General features: G+C 44.6%; 1 protein-coding gene across 1 annotated transcript in view; it reads right to left on the bottom strand.

Annotated features, from left to right (window-relative positions):
* Window positions 1-17,415, bottom strand: part of GLI3 (GLI family zinc finger 3) — a 580,106-nt gene that overhangs the window by 507,740 nt on the left and 54,951 nt on the right. The window contains exon 3 of the mRNA XM_060247667.1: window positions 13,313-13,397. The gene's annotated coding sequence lies outside the window, so the exon portion shown is untranslated. The remainder of the gene's footprint in view (window positions 1-13,312; window positions 13,398-17,415) is intronic.

A 17,415-nucleotide genomic window follows, 5' to 3' on the forward strand; every position in this document is an offset into this window, starting at 1 on the left:
TCCGGATGCCTACTTTCCCCCTCCCCCCCCCCAGCAGACTTCCTGTGCCTTTAAAAGCCAACTGGCATACATATCACAGGTGCCACTATGTTCATTGTTGCATCCCTATAATGGGAAAAGCTGAAGCTCTCTCAAATTCCTGCCTGTCCTGCAGGCTTGCCAAAATCAGGGTTTACTTTGCAAGCTTTAGCAGCAGACAGGTGGCAGTCAAGACACATTCAAAGTAACGACAGCTTACTTAATGCTTCCTGATGTGTCTTGGCTGCCTGTCCTCACCCTTAGTTAATGGCTGTTGCCCCCTGTTTGTTTCACCTGTCTCAGTGCTTTTAACAGCTTCCGGATACACGAGATTTTAACACAAAAAAACATTTCCCCAACTACTTAGCTGTACAACAGGAAAGGTTTGCCAATATTCCATGTGCTGTGAAAGACATAGGTTCAAATCCAGGTTCAAATCTTAACCTTACATGCTTCTAGTCCTTAACACAACAATCTGTCCTACAGGTTGCTACTCCCAACATCCACACCACAAGTGGATAGCAGCACTCTAGGCCTAGTTTCTCTGGATGAGTTTGCAAAGGCTTCCTACTCTGTGGAGAGATCCAGAAACAAATGAACGCAGCCTTCAAGGTGGAATACCTAAATACTAAACACTGAACAGACTTGAGGGATTTCTTGCACCTCTGTCTTCCCAGATGTGTCAGACCATCTCTTTCTTATCCCCCACTTTCTCTTTCTCATCCCCTTTCTCACTGTATCACTTTTCCTTAAAAGTTGAGAGTGAGGCTGGGGGGAAATGGCCAGGGGGACTAGATCGTGCGGCAGATTCCATGTTGTGAGGACTTCACCTCCAGCTGCAGCATGCTGCCTCTTAGCCCAAGACAAAACACAGGTGGGAAATAAGAATTAAAACCGAAGCTACAGAAGTGTGCTCATTTGCTAAATCAGTTCTACAGGGCTTTCCCCTTAAATGGCCATGATGGTACATTGATTGTGATTTCTGGCACTGGGCCAATCTATTTGTTTCCACACTTCCAGATTCCTGAACACACCAGATGCATCAGAATGAAGGCAAACTTTAGCCCAAAAGCTGCTGAATGGTACCTTAGTGAGAGAATTAAATTTCTTCCATTCAGATTTCCCTTTAACAGCACGACAGCATTATCCTAAGTTTCCTAAATCCACTGAAAGCAATAAGCTTAGAAGGGTATAATTTTGCAAAAGGAAATACAAAGTGCAATTCTAAACTGCTTTGAGCATTCGTACTAAGAAAAATAATTCTAGAGACTACGTGTCCTTTTTAAATGCACTTTAATGATTGTCACAGATTTAAAAACTGAAGACGATATTGGAAATTCATTGACTGAAACCTTCTGTTCTTGAGGCAACAAGAAGTAAAGTATGCCATTGCTGGAAGACCTTTTCAAAGCAGGAATACAAGTCAACCTCCTGTACTTTGGCACTTATTACTTGTTTGGCACCTTGCCTTCAACTCTGAAACTCAGTTCTCTTGTATGAGACTCAGTTCTCTTGTAATTGTTATTTTGTAACGGTTTGTCCTCAATTATATTTAGTAAAGTGGTTAGTAATTTTGGGTCACTATAACCTTGGGTTGTGTGTACAGTTCTGGAAGAAGCCTGCACATGGGTATAAACTGCTGTGAAAGGACTTCTCCATCAAACTTCTCACTGGACATGTAGATATATATTACCTTTTCCTGCCATAGTTATGTCTTAGTTTCACCTAAATGGGGGGCCCACATTTATAGGAATGGAAGAATTGCAAGAATCTTGAGACATTTTCCCATTAAACCACAACCCTTTTAAGATGCCACCAAAGCTTATTGCTATTCTCTTGGGGTCACGGTTGTGGAGGAAATCTATTTAATTGCTTGACCAGAGAAACCAAGGAAGTAAACCCACATGGGCATATCATGGAGGCTGCAGATGTCACAGAATCCTTTTTAATCCTCTTTCCAGATGACTTGAAACGACACATCTTCTGTTCTCCGACTTTTCTGAAAGGGTTACTTAGTACAATTGGTTGTAAACCAGAAGAAATGTTAGTCCATGCAGGAATCTAATTTCTCTTTATTCTTCTTCCCTTTAAAACTTGGCGAGAGTTCAGAAGCTCAAGCAAAAGAGAGAACATTTCTTTTGTGAAACTCGGAGCAAGAATCCTTCAAGTGTCAGCCTTATCAAGAAATCCAGGGAGGCTTATCAGAAGATATCCATCCAGAATTCTTTTTTGTTTTTAGTTTTTGTCAACTTTGTCTCCTTAGGCCCAAAAGTTTGATAACATTGCAAGGCATTTCCAAGGCAGAAGGAACAACAACGACTTAATCTTTTCACAAGATGTAAATCGGTTTCAGTAATTACCATAGGAGATGGTTTGCTCATATTTTCTTCCTGGGCAAAGAATACCATGTCCTATAAATTCTTCAGTACTGTAACATCAAAGCGGAAGCACTGGAATACAGATTTGGAAGAGATGCTGATATGTCAGGGTATAGATTTGATCTTTATAGATTTCTTGTGAAAGACCATCCTCCTTGGGATCTGAAAAGTACTGTGTGATGCAGTTCAGCTAGCAAAAAACTTCCAAAAAACTTGGACAAAGATTGAAGACTGGAAATAGGTAATACAGAGTCAGAAGGAGGGATACCACTATTTGCATATACCAGAACTGTACACACATCCAAAACAGGTGTGGTTTCCCATTCAAACAAAAAGGTAAATGTATATATTGGGAGCAGGGCTTTTGTTTTTAGCAGGAACACACAGGGAAGTGGTTCCAGCTGGCTTGGCATCAGCGAGTGTGGCCTAATATGCAAATGAGTTCCTGATTTGGAGCAATATGGGTAGCATGGGGTGCGGTCAGACGTCCAAAAAACCCCGCTACAGGCATGAGTTGAGCCCGCATGTATGTCGGATTTTACCGGGACGTTCACACATGCACATCTGTGAAGCGTGCTTAGCCCGTGCCCGTCCCACGCTGATGCGCCTTGCTCGCGGATTAATTTGCCACTGCTTTTAATCCGGAACAAGACGTTTCCTGAGCGCTTCCTGGGCGCTCTGGAGCGTCTGGACGGGCAATCGTTGCTGAGTTGCAACAGCGCTTCCCGCTTCCAGCTTCCCGCCACAAGCAAATGCATATCACTGCGCCATCGAAGGAAGGGGGGGGGGCCTTCTGAAACGTGCAAGCCCGGCCTTTTTTTAAAAAAAATATTTTAGTTTATTGCGTAATAGCGATATATCGATATATCGAAATATGGAAGGGAGGAAGACGATTCTCTCGGAGCCCAAGGAAAGCGGGCAGCTTTGGCCGCTCCGAGGAGGAGATGGTTTCACTTTAAAAGCCGCCCTCGGGGAGGGCCGGGACTTCCCTGGGCTGGCGGCGACCACCCCGCGCTCCTGCCTCCGGCTGCAGAGTCTTCTCCAAAGGGGGACCGAGAGGCGCGGCGACCTTCCTTCACTTCTCCTCCTCCCTGTCATCGATGTTATGTTTCACGTGCGCTTTTCTAAACAGCAGTTTGCAACATCACGTCCCCCTCCTCCCTTCTAGCCGGGTGTGCGTGCGAGTCGCGTGTCCGGCCCGGGGAACGTGAGAACCTTTGGCCGCCACCATGGGGATGTGTTCCAGCCTCCGGCCCAGGCTGCTGGGGGGCGCCCACCCGCCGATCCCTCCCTACGTGCCGGGAGACGCGGAGGTGTCGGAGCGCGGCGGCGACTGGACGGCCACCAAGCAAGAGCTCAAAAATTCTATTTCGACACAACGATATATCGATATATCGATAGAGCAGCGGGGAAACAAAAAAAAAGAGGTTTAATAGCCAGAAACCCCGCAAACCCTCCTGTTAGCGCCCAGCACTGCGCCTGCGCTAATGCGGATTGCCGCCATCTGAAAGAAGTTCCGGGAGGGCGCTGTGTGATCGAGCAGGGGACGGGACCAACACGGCACGCCATCGGAACTCCATGCTGTCTGATCGGGAAACAGGATGCGGCGGATTATCTGACATACGAAATAACGGCGCTTTAAAGATGGGTTGCTGATGGATTTAATGTAAGTGTGACCGCACCCATGTACTCCTGATACTGTGATCAGGGGAGGACTTAGCCTTGGGCCAAGTGGGGCAGCTGCCTTGGGCCCTGCACTGGCAGGGAACAGAGAGGGCCCCCACAGCCCAGCAGCCACAGTGCTGTATCTGCCAATCTCTCTGGAGCTGCTGTGAGTGGTGGCAACAATTTCAGGGCAACAGCCAGGCTTGCACCAAATCAAAATCCAGGAATCAATCAAGAATGAAGTGACAGCAAAAGTGGCCCTAAAAAGGGCTCTGCCCCCCCCGCCTGCCCACTGCCCACTGCCTACGGAAGAGGAAAAGGTGAACAAGGTCCAGGGCTGGCCCTGCCCCTAGGCAAAGTAGGTTATTGCCTAGGGTGCTGGCCTTCTGGGTGTGCTAAAGTGAGTGCCCCAATGTGACTCGGTGATGTTATCAGAGGAGGGGGGTGCCAGAAGTTAGCCTTGCCTAGGGTGCCAGACAGTCTAGGGCCAGCCCTGGCAGGCTCCTTCAGGGTTGGAGCTAGTGTTGCCAGCCTGGGATTACAACTGATCTCCTGGGATTACAACTGATTTCCTGGCATCAGAGATCAGTTCCCTTTTAGAAAATGGCTGCATTGAAAGGTGAATATATGGCATTATATCCCACTGAGGACTGTCCCTTCCACAAATCTTGCCTTCCTCAGGCTCCACTCCCATACTCTCCAGATATTTCCCAACCCTGGGGTGGCTGGTTTGCTAAACTAGTGGCAAGCACCCCACCTGCCTGCCAACTCACCTGCTGGATCTACAGTCACTGTCCCTGCATGTGGTTGTCAGGTTCCTGGTATGACTGGATGTAACATCTGAAAAAAGACTTCTGTGTGTGTGTGTGTGCATAACATTAACACACGAGTCCAGACAAAGCCAAAGACTCAATGTTTGTGTGAAAAACCAACTGTTGTGCATGTGGACTAATGTTACTATCACCGTGTTCCTGCCTGGCTCATTGGAGCTGTTAGTAAGAGCTTGGGGTCTGGGGAACAATGGGTCATAGGATCCAAATCCCTGCTGCCCTGCTCCAATCACAGGCCCCTGCTGGTTTGAATGATCCAATGGCGTCCTAGCACGGGAAACTTGAACTGAATATAGTTAGCCCCATTGGCCCAGTAAAGCAGTCTTCCTTAGTTATTAGTTACCATGCTGTAACTCAATAAAGAGCTATGATCACTGCAACCGCATCTCCTCTGTGCATTGAACCCACTATTCAACCCATTGGCCATGCTGGCTGGGACTGATGGGAGTTGTAGGCAAAAAACATCTGGAGAGCTACCGTTGGCCACCCCTGCACTATATTATACCAACGCTGTGCTACTTTCACAAGGGCTTGGAGGTCCACAGCTTTGGGCTGGACTTATTTCCTTCTCTTCTCTACAGTCCAGTAGAGACTATAGAGAACCCATGCAAAGGCTCTGACTGATTCCTCACTAGCCTTTGTCACGATTCCATGCTCCTTTTTCCTGCGGCTCTTACATCTGATTTTGCACATGCTTCCACAGGGCTTTTCAAGTGCCCTCCATGGCTTCAGGATTCTCTGAAAATCAGGATCCTGAAGTGGCGGAGGGAACTTGGGAAAGAGGGGGAGCAACTTGTGGCCCCATAGCAGTGTGTGCAAAATCAGATGGAAAAGCCACGGGGAAAACGAGTCCAGAATCAGGACAAAGGCTAGTGAGGAATCAGTCACTGTTTGTTTTCTTTGCCCTATTTGTTTGGATACAGCAAAGAAACACCTGACTCCTGCATCTTTCTGCTAAAGTCCAGTGGGAAAAGAGGAAGAACTAACCCCCATTTCCTTCATCAAAGTTGCCACAGAGGAAAGAAAGGGCAACCTGGGTAGTATCACCACCTGCAAAATCCCAATGAGAAGGAAGAATATTGTCCCTGATCCTTATGAGCAGGGCTCAGATTCAGCAGGAGCTCACAGGAGCGCAGCTCCTGAATCTTTCTGAGGGTTCCCCCTCCTTCTCCCCACCTACCTTGTCCATTGAATAGTAGGTGCAGCTGCATAACAATCCCTGGATTAGGAGAGTGGGCAGCCAGCCAGCCACCAGGGGCTTTGTCACGCCCCCAGCAGCCCTCATTAACCCCTGGGGAAGCCTTTGCCACCCTTTCTCCACTTCTTATGTGATTTTGGGCAGCAGGTGGCTTGCTGGTCTTTTGACTGGGGGGTGGGGTGGCCGAGAAGAGCCCCAGTAAGCAAGGCCTGCTTGGTTTGGTTGGATCTCTAGCCAGCCCAAGCAGACCTCGTTCACCCAGGGCACTCCTTTCTTGCATTGGGTTGCTTTTGGCTGGGGCGGCAATATGTTAACGAGTTATGCTAATGAGCTCTACCACATATTTTCCTACAAAATGACCCCTGCTTATGAGATTTTAGGAGCAGGGGGAAAGATGAATATTTTCGCTAGCTTTGTGTTGCATTCTCCCAAAACATGAACACATGAAATCAGACCGTCAGTCCATCAAAGTCAGTATTGTCTACTCACATTGGCAGTGACTCTCCAGTGTCCCGGGCAGAAGTTTTTCACAGCACCTGCTGTCACATCCTTTAACTGGAGGTGGTAGGGATTGGATCTGGGACCTTCTGCATGCCAAACAGATGCTCTCCTGCTGAGCCCCAGCCCCTTGCCTGTGTAATTTACACGCAGCAGCAGGACTGTCACTTTGCGGTAAGCGTTCAGAACAGAGGTGCTCACCACTGGTCAGCAGATGTGTTCGACTGTGGTAGCTTGCTTGTGCTGGATCCTTCCAGAAAGTTTTGTAACGAAATAAATCTTAAGTGTCCCTGTTGCTGATATTTCTTTTCTTTTTTTAAAAACATCTGTTTATAATTTCGTTTCTGTTAGCAAGATTCCGTTTCTGCTCTTTTTTTGCTGGTTTGTTACGCTATATTCGCACATTGTCCAGCTTCTCTATGCAGTTGCTGCGATATTTAGCTGTAGCGCATATGTCATTCATACACACAATATATATATGCTGATTTCTTGATGTGCAAATAACACTGAAAAATATATGCATTTATGGGAGAAACCTGGTGTGTGGAAGCACAAAGAGGTATAGAACCAGATAAAGACCAGGGGGTTGATACAATTCACATCTAGTTGAGAGAGAGAAGCCTGATCTAAAGAATACAGTTCCCTATCACAAGTGGCCAGCTAATCCAGCATCATGTATGTGCAAGTAAGATGACATGGCTACAGCAGGAGAGACCTGTAGATGAAAACTGCTCCTTGGAGGATCACAGGGAAAGGGAGAGAGACACAAAGGGCACATGGAGAGAAGGAGGAGTCATAAATTCCCAGATTAGACAAAGAGAGACATCAAGAAGATAGCACATAAACACATCTAGACAAGGCTTTTTTTGAGCAAGAACACACAGGAACACAGTTCCGGCTGGCTTGGCATCAGAGGGTGTGGCCTAATATGCAAATGAGTTCCTGCTGGGCTTTTTCTAACAAAAAGCTCTGTGTGAAGCAATGGTGATGTCAGAGGATGTGGCCTAATATACAAATGAGTTCCTACTAGGCTTTTTCTACAAAAAAAGTCCTGCATCTAGAGCCAGGCAGAGTCCCCACCCCCAATTTCCAGGCACACTGAGTCATCTTACCCCAACACAGTCATGTGTGCACACCACAAGCAACAAAAATCCTAATGCATCCCCTTTCACCTTTCTGAAAACAGTATGATCTCTTGAGCTTGGATAGGACTAAGCTTGGCAGTATCAAATGGCAATTTCAAAGGGAAGCTCCCCCTGGTAAGGAAAAGATAATGTAATTTCAACTATTTAAACCTAGGTCTATTTGTCAATGCTCAGTGGTCCCCTCCATCCATGTATCAAATCTGCAGGAACTTCCTTTTTTTTATTTCTACAGCTTATCTCTCCTGTGCCATGAATCCGCTTTCAACATCCAACTCCTTGACTGAATATTTTCACTGCTTGTCACCATTATGTGACAGAATGTCCTTCACTACTGGCAAAAGTTATAATGTTTGTAAACATTCCACAACACCACAGCAACTCAGCCAGTTGCAAAGAAGTTCACAGGCAGTCAACATTCCATATTAAAACCATTATTACATGATTTGCATCTGTTACTGCTTAGCTTTACAGAGCCTCAACAATTGTGGGTTTTTTTTATGTTGACATATCCTCTGAGAAATAATTGTATGACTATTAATAATGTAGATTTTGGAGAAAGCAGTAGTTGTTTTTTTTCCTAGACAAACAAAATGAAGGCCATGTTCAGAAAAAGGTGGAGAAAAGTTCCAGATGCATCATCGATCAATCTATCTCCCATTGAGGAACAATTCTAAGAGGATCGGAATGGAATTTGCAGGGGGGGAGGTCTCCAAATAAGCCAACAGTCGTTTAAAAATTCATATGCTAATGATTATTTTCCCTATGATGATGAGAAATGCCAAGATCAAACGATTCCAAGAACAGAACATTGCAATGAAAAAAGAGAATATTTGGCCAACTTGAAAGACATTGCCAAATACTTGTAATTCAAGCACCTAACTCCAAGCAGAAATTCCTGCTTTTAAAGAGATTATATGTGGAGGGGCGAGGAGAGGATTCTGACCTACAAAATGTTGATTACAGCTAGCACCATCCAAGTGCATCCCCGCTGACACTGACGACAGGCTGCTGAAAAATGCTTGAACTGGAACTCCCATATACAAGTGAGAGGAAGTTGAAGTTGTCAGCATCCTTAGAGCAAGGGGTAACGGTTGTGGTGTGTTTACTGAGTTGCTAGGAGTCCACACTGCTTGGACTCAGAACAGGCGTGAGTTCTAACACCACCATCCAAATGACATTTTAGCACATCTGCAATTAAAACAGATCCTCGGTGGAAGAACTCTACCAAACAGCATGTTGATCATACAATTCATTCCAACCTGGTGATTTTGCAAGCTGGTAACATTTAGTGGTAGCCACATTGGCCACTTAATGAGCAAACAAGCTGGAATGAACACATGCATCATACAGCGGCTGACATTACAGAGCCATGACTGAACCACAAGAAACATATTTTCTGTAGATCAGACACAGAAGGAATATGTCCATGATAGCTGCTAATAATTGAGTGCTGTCAAAAGTTGCAACCGACTCAGGTCAATCCAAAAACCATGGGATTTTCAAGGAAAGAGATTAGCAGAGGATGTTTGCCATTGCTTTCTTCTGCAAAGCAACCCAGGTCTTCTTTGGAAGTCTCCCATCTGACAATGGCCCACCCTGCTTAGCTTCCAAGCTCTGATGAGATTAGGCTAGCCTGGGTTATTTAGGCTGCCCATGATATTTAATGGAGAAGAACCAGGGTAGGGTGGGGGAAGCAAGAGCACAGTAAGACATACTAGCCTTGAGAGAGGAAAGCTCCTCACTTGTAAACAGACAGGTTATCGTGCCAATCTAATCATCCACCAAACCAAAGAAATAGTCCATAATGATGTCTGAAATCTATCAATGCAAGAACCAACAGGAAATGAAGACTGGCCAAGCTGCTAGATAGACTTGCTTCACATAACATCTGAACAACACTTGTAGGTGCTTTATAGGTAAACAGCAGGTATGAATTTAGAGAACACTGTAAAGAAGGATAGGACAAAAAGGAACAGGAGATTTTTTTCCTATGAAAAACAACAGTGTCATGTTGTTATATTAGGATTAAGCAAATAAATAAAGCACCTCTGTAACAGTTTGGTTCGTCTTTATAAAACCATGATTTTGGGGTTTTGTTCTCAGTAGAGCAACTGAGCTACCTACAATCATTGTCTTTTTTGTGCACCACCCTCAACCATGCTTCCAAGTTGTCCATATTAGTTCTGATTTTTTTCTGGAATGAAAGAAGGGGTTAATTCCACTTTTTTGCATTTATATGTGCATGTGTGTGTGTGTTTGTGTGCACCTGGAAGTCATGGTGACCTCTGGTAACTGACCTCTATTGGAGTCCTGGAGAATATTAAGAGAGGTGGCTGAATAATGCCTTCCTCTGTGTTAAAGCTGCAGTACTGCAGAGCCAGTTTGGTGTAGTGGTTAAGTGTGTGGGCTCTTATCTGGGAGAACCGGGTCTGATTCCCCCACTCCTCCACTTGCACCTGCTGGAATGGCCTTGGGTTAGCCATAGCTCTGGCAGAGGTTGTCCTTGAAAGGGCAGCTGCTGTGAAAGCTCTCTCAGCCCCACCCACCTCACAAGGTGTCTGTTGTGGGGGGAGAAGATATAGGAGATTGTAAGCCGCTCTGAGTTTCTGATTCAGAGAGAAGGGCAGGGTATAAATCTGCAATTCTTCTTCTTCTAAGCTCTGCTCATGACCTGAGTTTGATCCCCTGTGGAAGCTGGGTTTTCAGGTAGCCGACTCGAGGCTGAGTCAGCCTTCCATCCTTCCAAGGTTGGTAAAATGAGTACCCAGCTTGCTGGGGGGAAAGTGTAGATGACTGGGAAAGGCAATGGCAAACCACCCCGTAAAAAGTCTGTCGTGAAAACGTTGTGAAAGCAACATCATCCCAGAGTCGGAAATGACTGGTGCTTGCACAGGGGACCTTTCCTTTTCCTGTCCTCCCTGGTATTCCAAGGAGGTCTTCCATCCAAGTACTTGCCAATGTCGATCCTGCTTAGCTTCCAAGATCTGATGAGATCAAGCTTGCCTGGGCTATTCAAGTCACAGAGTGTTCATTCCACTTTTGAGTACCAAAATAGTACAAGCCAGACTTGCTGAACTGAAAGAATACTAGCAATATGAAAAGTTAACTGGAAAAAGTTATCTCTTTCTTCTACCAGTGATTTTCTCTCCAGAAATGCAAATTCTTTATAAAAATCAAGGATTTTTAAAATGTTTATCCTACCCTTTCCCCTTGGAATTTCAGGCAGTTTTCATTGCCCCCTCCAATCCCTCAACCATGCTCACTGCAAACACCAAGCTCAGCTAAAACCAAGAGCTGAAAAGAGAGAGAAGACTTCAGGATAATATGTGAGCAAGCACAGTTTAAAAAAAAAAAGCAAAGATTAAAAATTTGGCTTTGGAGATGCACGGGAGGCTTGTTAATTATCTGCCAGGTTGTTCCACGGCTCGGCAGGCGCACATACACAACACTCAATCAGGCACATCAGGGTACTTGTTGCGTTTTAATAATTGCCTTCCTTGGGTATATTGGCAGACAGTGATCTTAAGGCCAAGTACAATTTGCTACTTGATAAGTGTGATTATGGTTCAACAAGGCATGGCCTGTTGAGTTTTGCTGCAATTATACAATCTATTAGCAGCCTTCGCGAAAGGACCAAGCGATACGTTTAAAAGGCTGCAGAGGCTGAAGATGGCACACCTGCTGCTAAGTCATACCCTCAGCCAATCGGATTGTTCAAGTACTATTCAGTTATTACACACATGCAGTTTACCTTCATGCTAAGACTAGCAGAGGAGTTCGCTCCATGTTCACATCCCACTAGCCCTGACCTAGCAGTCGGAACTACTGCGTTAATGTAATTTCCGGGGCTGCAGAATATTGTTATGGAAACACAATGGGAAATGTCAGGCTCTAAAAGCAATGCCTGAAATTAGACCAGATGTCTTATAATCCATCCTCGCACAAGTACATGTCAACTGCATTTCATACGTTCTGAATTTGAAGCTCTGTTTTAAGTTTGCAAAATTTGCTTGGAAGTGTGAAAGTTTTGCCCTTTCGGATTCATAGTTCGGTATCCAAACATTCTAAATCTGCTGTGAATCAACAAGAGCAGGTTTTTACAATGTGATTATTTATAACATGAATCAGGGCACCGCATGTTAGGATACCACCAACCAACTGGAAATAATGTTTCTTTTTCACATGCAAAGTACATTCAGTGAAACTGAAGAGTCTGAGAAAAATGGTCAGATGTTACAGTTTGATTGAGGTAGCAGATTTGAACCACTCTGAGGTTTCCCACAGACAGGCTTCGTTTTGGGCAGGAGCTCAAAGGAGTGGAGCTCCGGAACTTCTAAATCTTATTGTGTTCTTTCTTTCTTATCTCCCTCCCCCCAATACTTGCTTCTGGGTTCCATCGTTCAACCCCCCGTGAGAATTTTGCTGTAAAGATTTGACACACTTTACAATATGTCCCCCCACAAAAACGGAAAATAACCAATATATATAAAGGAGACAAATGGAAATCTTCATCATGCCACTGCGGCCACATAAGAGAAAGTCATTTTAAAAGTACGATGGGAATAAAGTTTTATTATGACGATTATAATTCAAGAAATTTTAAGGTAGATGCTGAGTATTATTTAGTTCACCTACCAGTGATATCAGGGGTGTGTGGCATATGCAAATGAGTTGTGCTAATGAGCTCCAGCATTTCTTTTTCTACAAGATGACCCCTGCCCACAGAACAGTATGATCAAAGTATAATAAGTAAAAATAAACAAGGTCCACATGATGCCATGACTTCATGGTAGAACACCAGCTTTATATGCAGGAGATCCCAGGTTCAGTCCCCAGCACCTCCAGTTAAAGGGACCAGGTAACAGGTGATGCAAAAGACTTCTACTTGAGACCCTGGAGAGCTGCTGTCAGTCACTCAAGCAATGCTGACATTAATAGACCAATGGTCTCATCTGGTATATAAGGCAGCTGCATGCAGAAGACAGCTTCCTCCTCAAAAAAATATAGAAGATACTTTTAGAAGAACTTGGCAGGATTTTGTGCAAGTACAATGGGAGACCATTGATTGCTCCACAGAAGCAAGCAATGTTTGGTTTGTCTGGAAGATCTAGCAGGGGAGTACAGCTATCATATATCCTTGACCAAAGAATGGTATACTCCTTCTACCTGGGATGGTCGTCCTCTTCCACCAAGCATGCAGCTTCGGGAGAGATGCACATGGAGCGGTGAGGGAGGTAGGGGACACCTGCCTAGCCAGCCAGATCAGCCGAATCAACCCTGGCAATCAATGGGGAGGCAGATGTCACAGCCAGATCACCCTCACATCTGTTGCAAGCAATGTCAAATCACCTGTTTGTCTCTTGCCTTGAACACCCTACAGGGTTGCCAGAAGTTGGCTGCAACTTTCCACCAACAATGCTGAAAAAATATAGAACAGGTATCCCTCAGAAACATGCTAAAGCAGAAAGGGAGGAAAGAACCAAGATGCATCCTTTGGGCTGGATACTATGGGCTTGTTACACTATGCTAATATTTCCTTCCACACAAAGAGACTTCGGCAAGTGGGGGAGCCCCTCCTACCTTTTTAGAGCATTGGCACCCCTCCGTTCCTCCAATGAGCTCAGGATGCTCTTCAAGGAGTGCTGGCATTACTGGAAGATCCAACCTGTTAAATCGACAGATGGCACAATCTTAAACCAAGTTAGTCTAGTTACTCAGACTGGAGTAACTCTGCATAGCATTGCATTGTAAGTACACTGTATATAAGTGATGGCATCTAACAAGCGCTAAAAGCAACCTGTAAAAAACAGTAATTCCTACATTGCTCCACTGCTGTACGGTCAACCAATCACAGTACTTTGGATACAAGCAGCAAGTTTCAGTATTTGGTTCAATACTGAGTTATGACCAAAAGAGGCACAAAGTTGTCCATGGGTCTCCATTCGTAAAGGAACTCGGTGTATAACTGTGAGGAAAGACACATGCTTTATTTGCTCCTAAACAGCTTTAGTTTTGAGTAACACACTCCGTATTGAATTGGACTTGGAAGTTCACTGAAGCTCAGCTTGTTATTTTTTAAAATAAATAAATAGCTGCGCCTTAGTGAGCCCCAATTCAAGGCAGAAAAGCTGGATATAAGTATTGCAAATAAATAAAAGTCACGCCCAATAGACAAGCTCACTGTAAAGCAGCGCATCAGCATGGAAATCAGTATTTAAGGGCAGGAGCTCCCTTCTGCGGTTTACACACTTGGCACTAATTAGATGTTATGTGTTTAGTATACACAGTATTGCATTGCATTCATTGCACACATCTTGATTATTCTCTACATGTTCTAACTTTACTTAAATCAGAGAAATTCATGACTTCCTCTGTGGATTTCCACAGGAAAGACTTTGCAGCAGGCATTTGTTTAGCAACACTCCATTTCATTTCAACCATGGATGGGCCAGAGACTAATAGCAGAGGTCTGGGATTTTGACACTCATTCAGTTTTGACACTCACTGCAGGGGCAAACCATGTCACTTATACTGAGAAGGCTCTTTCACCTTGAATGGGAAAGAGAGCTTTCTACAGGTGAAGTAATTGTACATCAGTTTTGGGGTGAAGAATCTGGAAGACTCATGCCTTAAAACAAAGCTTCATGTAAGAAAACAGAAGGCAGGCTGACTGCTGTAAAAGGCAGGCTCTGCTAAAGCTTCAAAGTGTATCTGTAGCCCCAACCCATGGACAGCTATAATGGCTGTGGCCCATGAGCTGAAAAGACCATCAAGAATTTGGTCCATAGCAGCAAATCTTCCACCTTTGAAGGCACTCCAAGGCTCCGGTAGATTCAGTGCTGGAAAGATAACTAAATATTGTATATTCAGGGAAGAGCACACGGCACCCAAAACCATGGCAAGGAAAAGCCGTACAAAGAAGACAATAGAAGCTACAAAGCCTAGGCATAGATAATCAAAAAGGTTTCCAGAGAAAAGTGTAGGTCTTTCGTGCAGAGTTTACAGATCTCCTGTGATAAAGCAGAGGCAAGTTTACAATAACTCTGAGCCAGAAGTCAGTGTTTCCCTTCTGACTCACTGCCCTCCATGACTGCTCTTAAGTTTAAAAAAACGTGGAGGGTTTGATCAGTTTTCCCACTGTCTCACACAGAACACCAGTTATGCTTTTGAATATATACACTTCCATATACAACATTGCATTGTATCAGCAACTGAGGACTCAGCCCTGTCTCTGTTGTTTACAGAATAATGGGAGTCTCTGTAGACTCCATCCACCAGAGATAACCTAGAGGCCTGCATATAAGGTTGCTAATGTTCAGATGGGACCTGGAGAGCTCTTGGAATTAGAACTGATCTCCGTTGTCCGTTTCCCTGGAGAAAATGGCTGCTTTGGAGGGTGGACTCTATGGCATTATACCTCACCTCATTCCCCTCCCCAAACCCTGCCCTCCCCAGGCTCCACCCCCAAAATCTCAAAGTATTTCCCAACCCAGAGTTGGCAACTTTAGTTGTACAGCTTTTGACCAATTTATTTATGTCTTTATCCCTCCCCCCCCCTTTATGTATTTATACCCAAGCTAGTCTGATCTTGTCAGATCTCAGATGCTAAACAGGGTCATCCCTGGGTAATATCAGGATGGAAGACCTCCATCTTCTAGTGGCTTCTAGTGTCCTGGCCCCACTGGTGGACCTCCTGATGGCACTTGGTTTTTTGGCCACTATGTGACACAGAGTGGATGGGCCATTGGCCTGATCCAACATGGCTTCTTTTATGTTCTTATGTTCATTTATGTTCTTATGTTCTCCACGTTGATGTAGTGGTTAAGAGTGGTAGATTCTAATCTGGAGAACTGGGTTTGCTTCCCCACTCTTCCACATGCAGCTGCTGGGCAACTTTGGGCCAGTCACAAGTTTTCTCAGAGCTGTTCTCTCAAGAGCAGTTTCTGAAAGAGCTCTGTCAGCCACACCTACCTCACAGGGACTTGTGCTCTAAAGGATGCTAAACCTCATGCAGTTTCCTCACGAAGCCCATTCCACATAGCGCAAGTCAGTGTTCAAAAAGAATGGGGTTTGGTAGATGTCAGGTGGGACACCTTTAGGAGAAGGCATTTTAATATCTTACCTAAGGTATATATCTTATGTAAGTGTAGATGACTGGGGAAGGCAGTGGTAAACCACCCCATAAAAAGTCTGCCGTGAAAATGTCGTTATGTGACGTCACCCCAGAGTCAGAAATGACTGGTGCTTGCACAGGGTTTTTACCTTTTACCTTGCCCTTTTTAAGCCTGTAAGACAGATTTACCCACACACCCTATACAAACTCGCCCACAGATATAGCAATCGCCAGAACAGTCCATGGACCTACTGAAGCCATACAAACGGTATTTGTCAACATTTGCTATTTTCTAATACTGAAAGGGAAAAGATAATTAGGAAGCTATGTTACATGATCATTGCACCATCTCTGTTCTTTAAGTTTATTATTCTGGATCTTTATAGTATTAAAGAAGACTGTTACCAAATATCAGGAAATGTTATGTATATATATATACATGCTTTGGAGATTTAAGTTTCAAATTTGCTTCCAACCATTTTGCGGTCAGCCCACAAGCTTCAGGGAGGGGGGGAAACACATATACCAATATATGTTAATGTGACCCTCAAGGATAGAAATAAAGCTGCTTTGTCCATTTTTCCTGACCTTCCCATTCCGTGGGTGAGACAGAGAACATTTGAAATGAATCAAAATGTTTCACATCTGCCTCTTGTTATTAGGAAATTCTCTTTCTATTTATAAACAAAATGCTTTGCTGGGGTTAGGCTGTGGATTCCACTGCTCGGCAGACTTGCATTTCCTCAGCCATTTGAACTTCAGTCCTCAAGCAAAGGTATGTTATAAATCTTCTGGAATCCATCAGTGATGGAGAGGGTGAGGGAAGAATGGGGGAGAGGTAATTAGCTAACAACCAACATGAACCATTTGCTTGGCTTTCAATGGCTACAGTCAAGCTGGAAACTTCATGAAAAGGAAATCATGAAAATTGCATCAGGAAGACTAGGCCAAGCACAAGAGGATTTTGGCTTCTTTCATCTGAATACCTCAACCATCACAACTAATTGCTTAGAAGTCATGTATCCAGGGCTTCTTTTGTAGAAAAAGCCCAGCAGGAATTCATTTGCATATTAGGCCACACCCTGTGATGTCACAGTTGTTCCGCGCAGGGCTTTTTTGTAGAAAAGGCCCAGCAGGAACTCATTTGTATGTTAGTCTACACCCCCTGACACCAAGCCAGCCGGAACTGTGTTCCTGTGCGTTCCTGCTCAAAAAAAGCCCTGCATGTATCTCATCTTTGTTCCTCTGTAGAAGACCTGAACAAATGCTTGGGGAAGGAAATGGAATTATTGAGTTGAGACTTTCTACATAGGCAGGGCCGGTGGTGATGTCACCATTGTTTCACATGGCGTTTTGTAGAAAAGGCTCAGCAGAAAGTCATTTGCATATTAGTCACACACCCCTGACACCAAGCCAGCTGGAACTGCATTCCTGTGTGTTCCTGCTCAAAAAAAGCCCTGTTTATTTCCAATAGTGTGACTTCCTACATAGATATAACAACCATCGAAAGTAAAATAAAGGTAAAGGTAGTCCCCTGTGCAAGCACCAGTCATTTTCGACTCTGGGGTGA

The sequence above is a fragment of the Heteronotia binoei genome, chromosome 10 (genome assembly GCF_032191835.1).
Source record: "Heteronotia binoei isolate CCM8104 ecotype False Entrance Well chromosome 10, APGP_CSIRO_Hbin_v1, whole genome shotgun sequence".
Classification (NCBI taxonomy): Eukaryota; Metazoa; Chordata; class Lepidosauria; order Squamata; family Gekkonidae; genus Heteronotia; species Heteronotia binoei.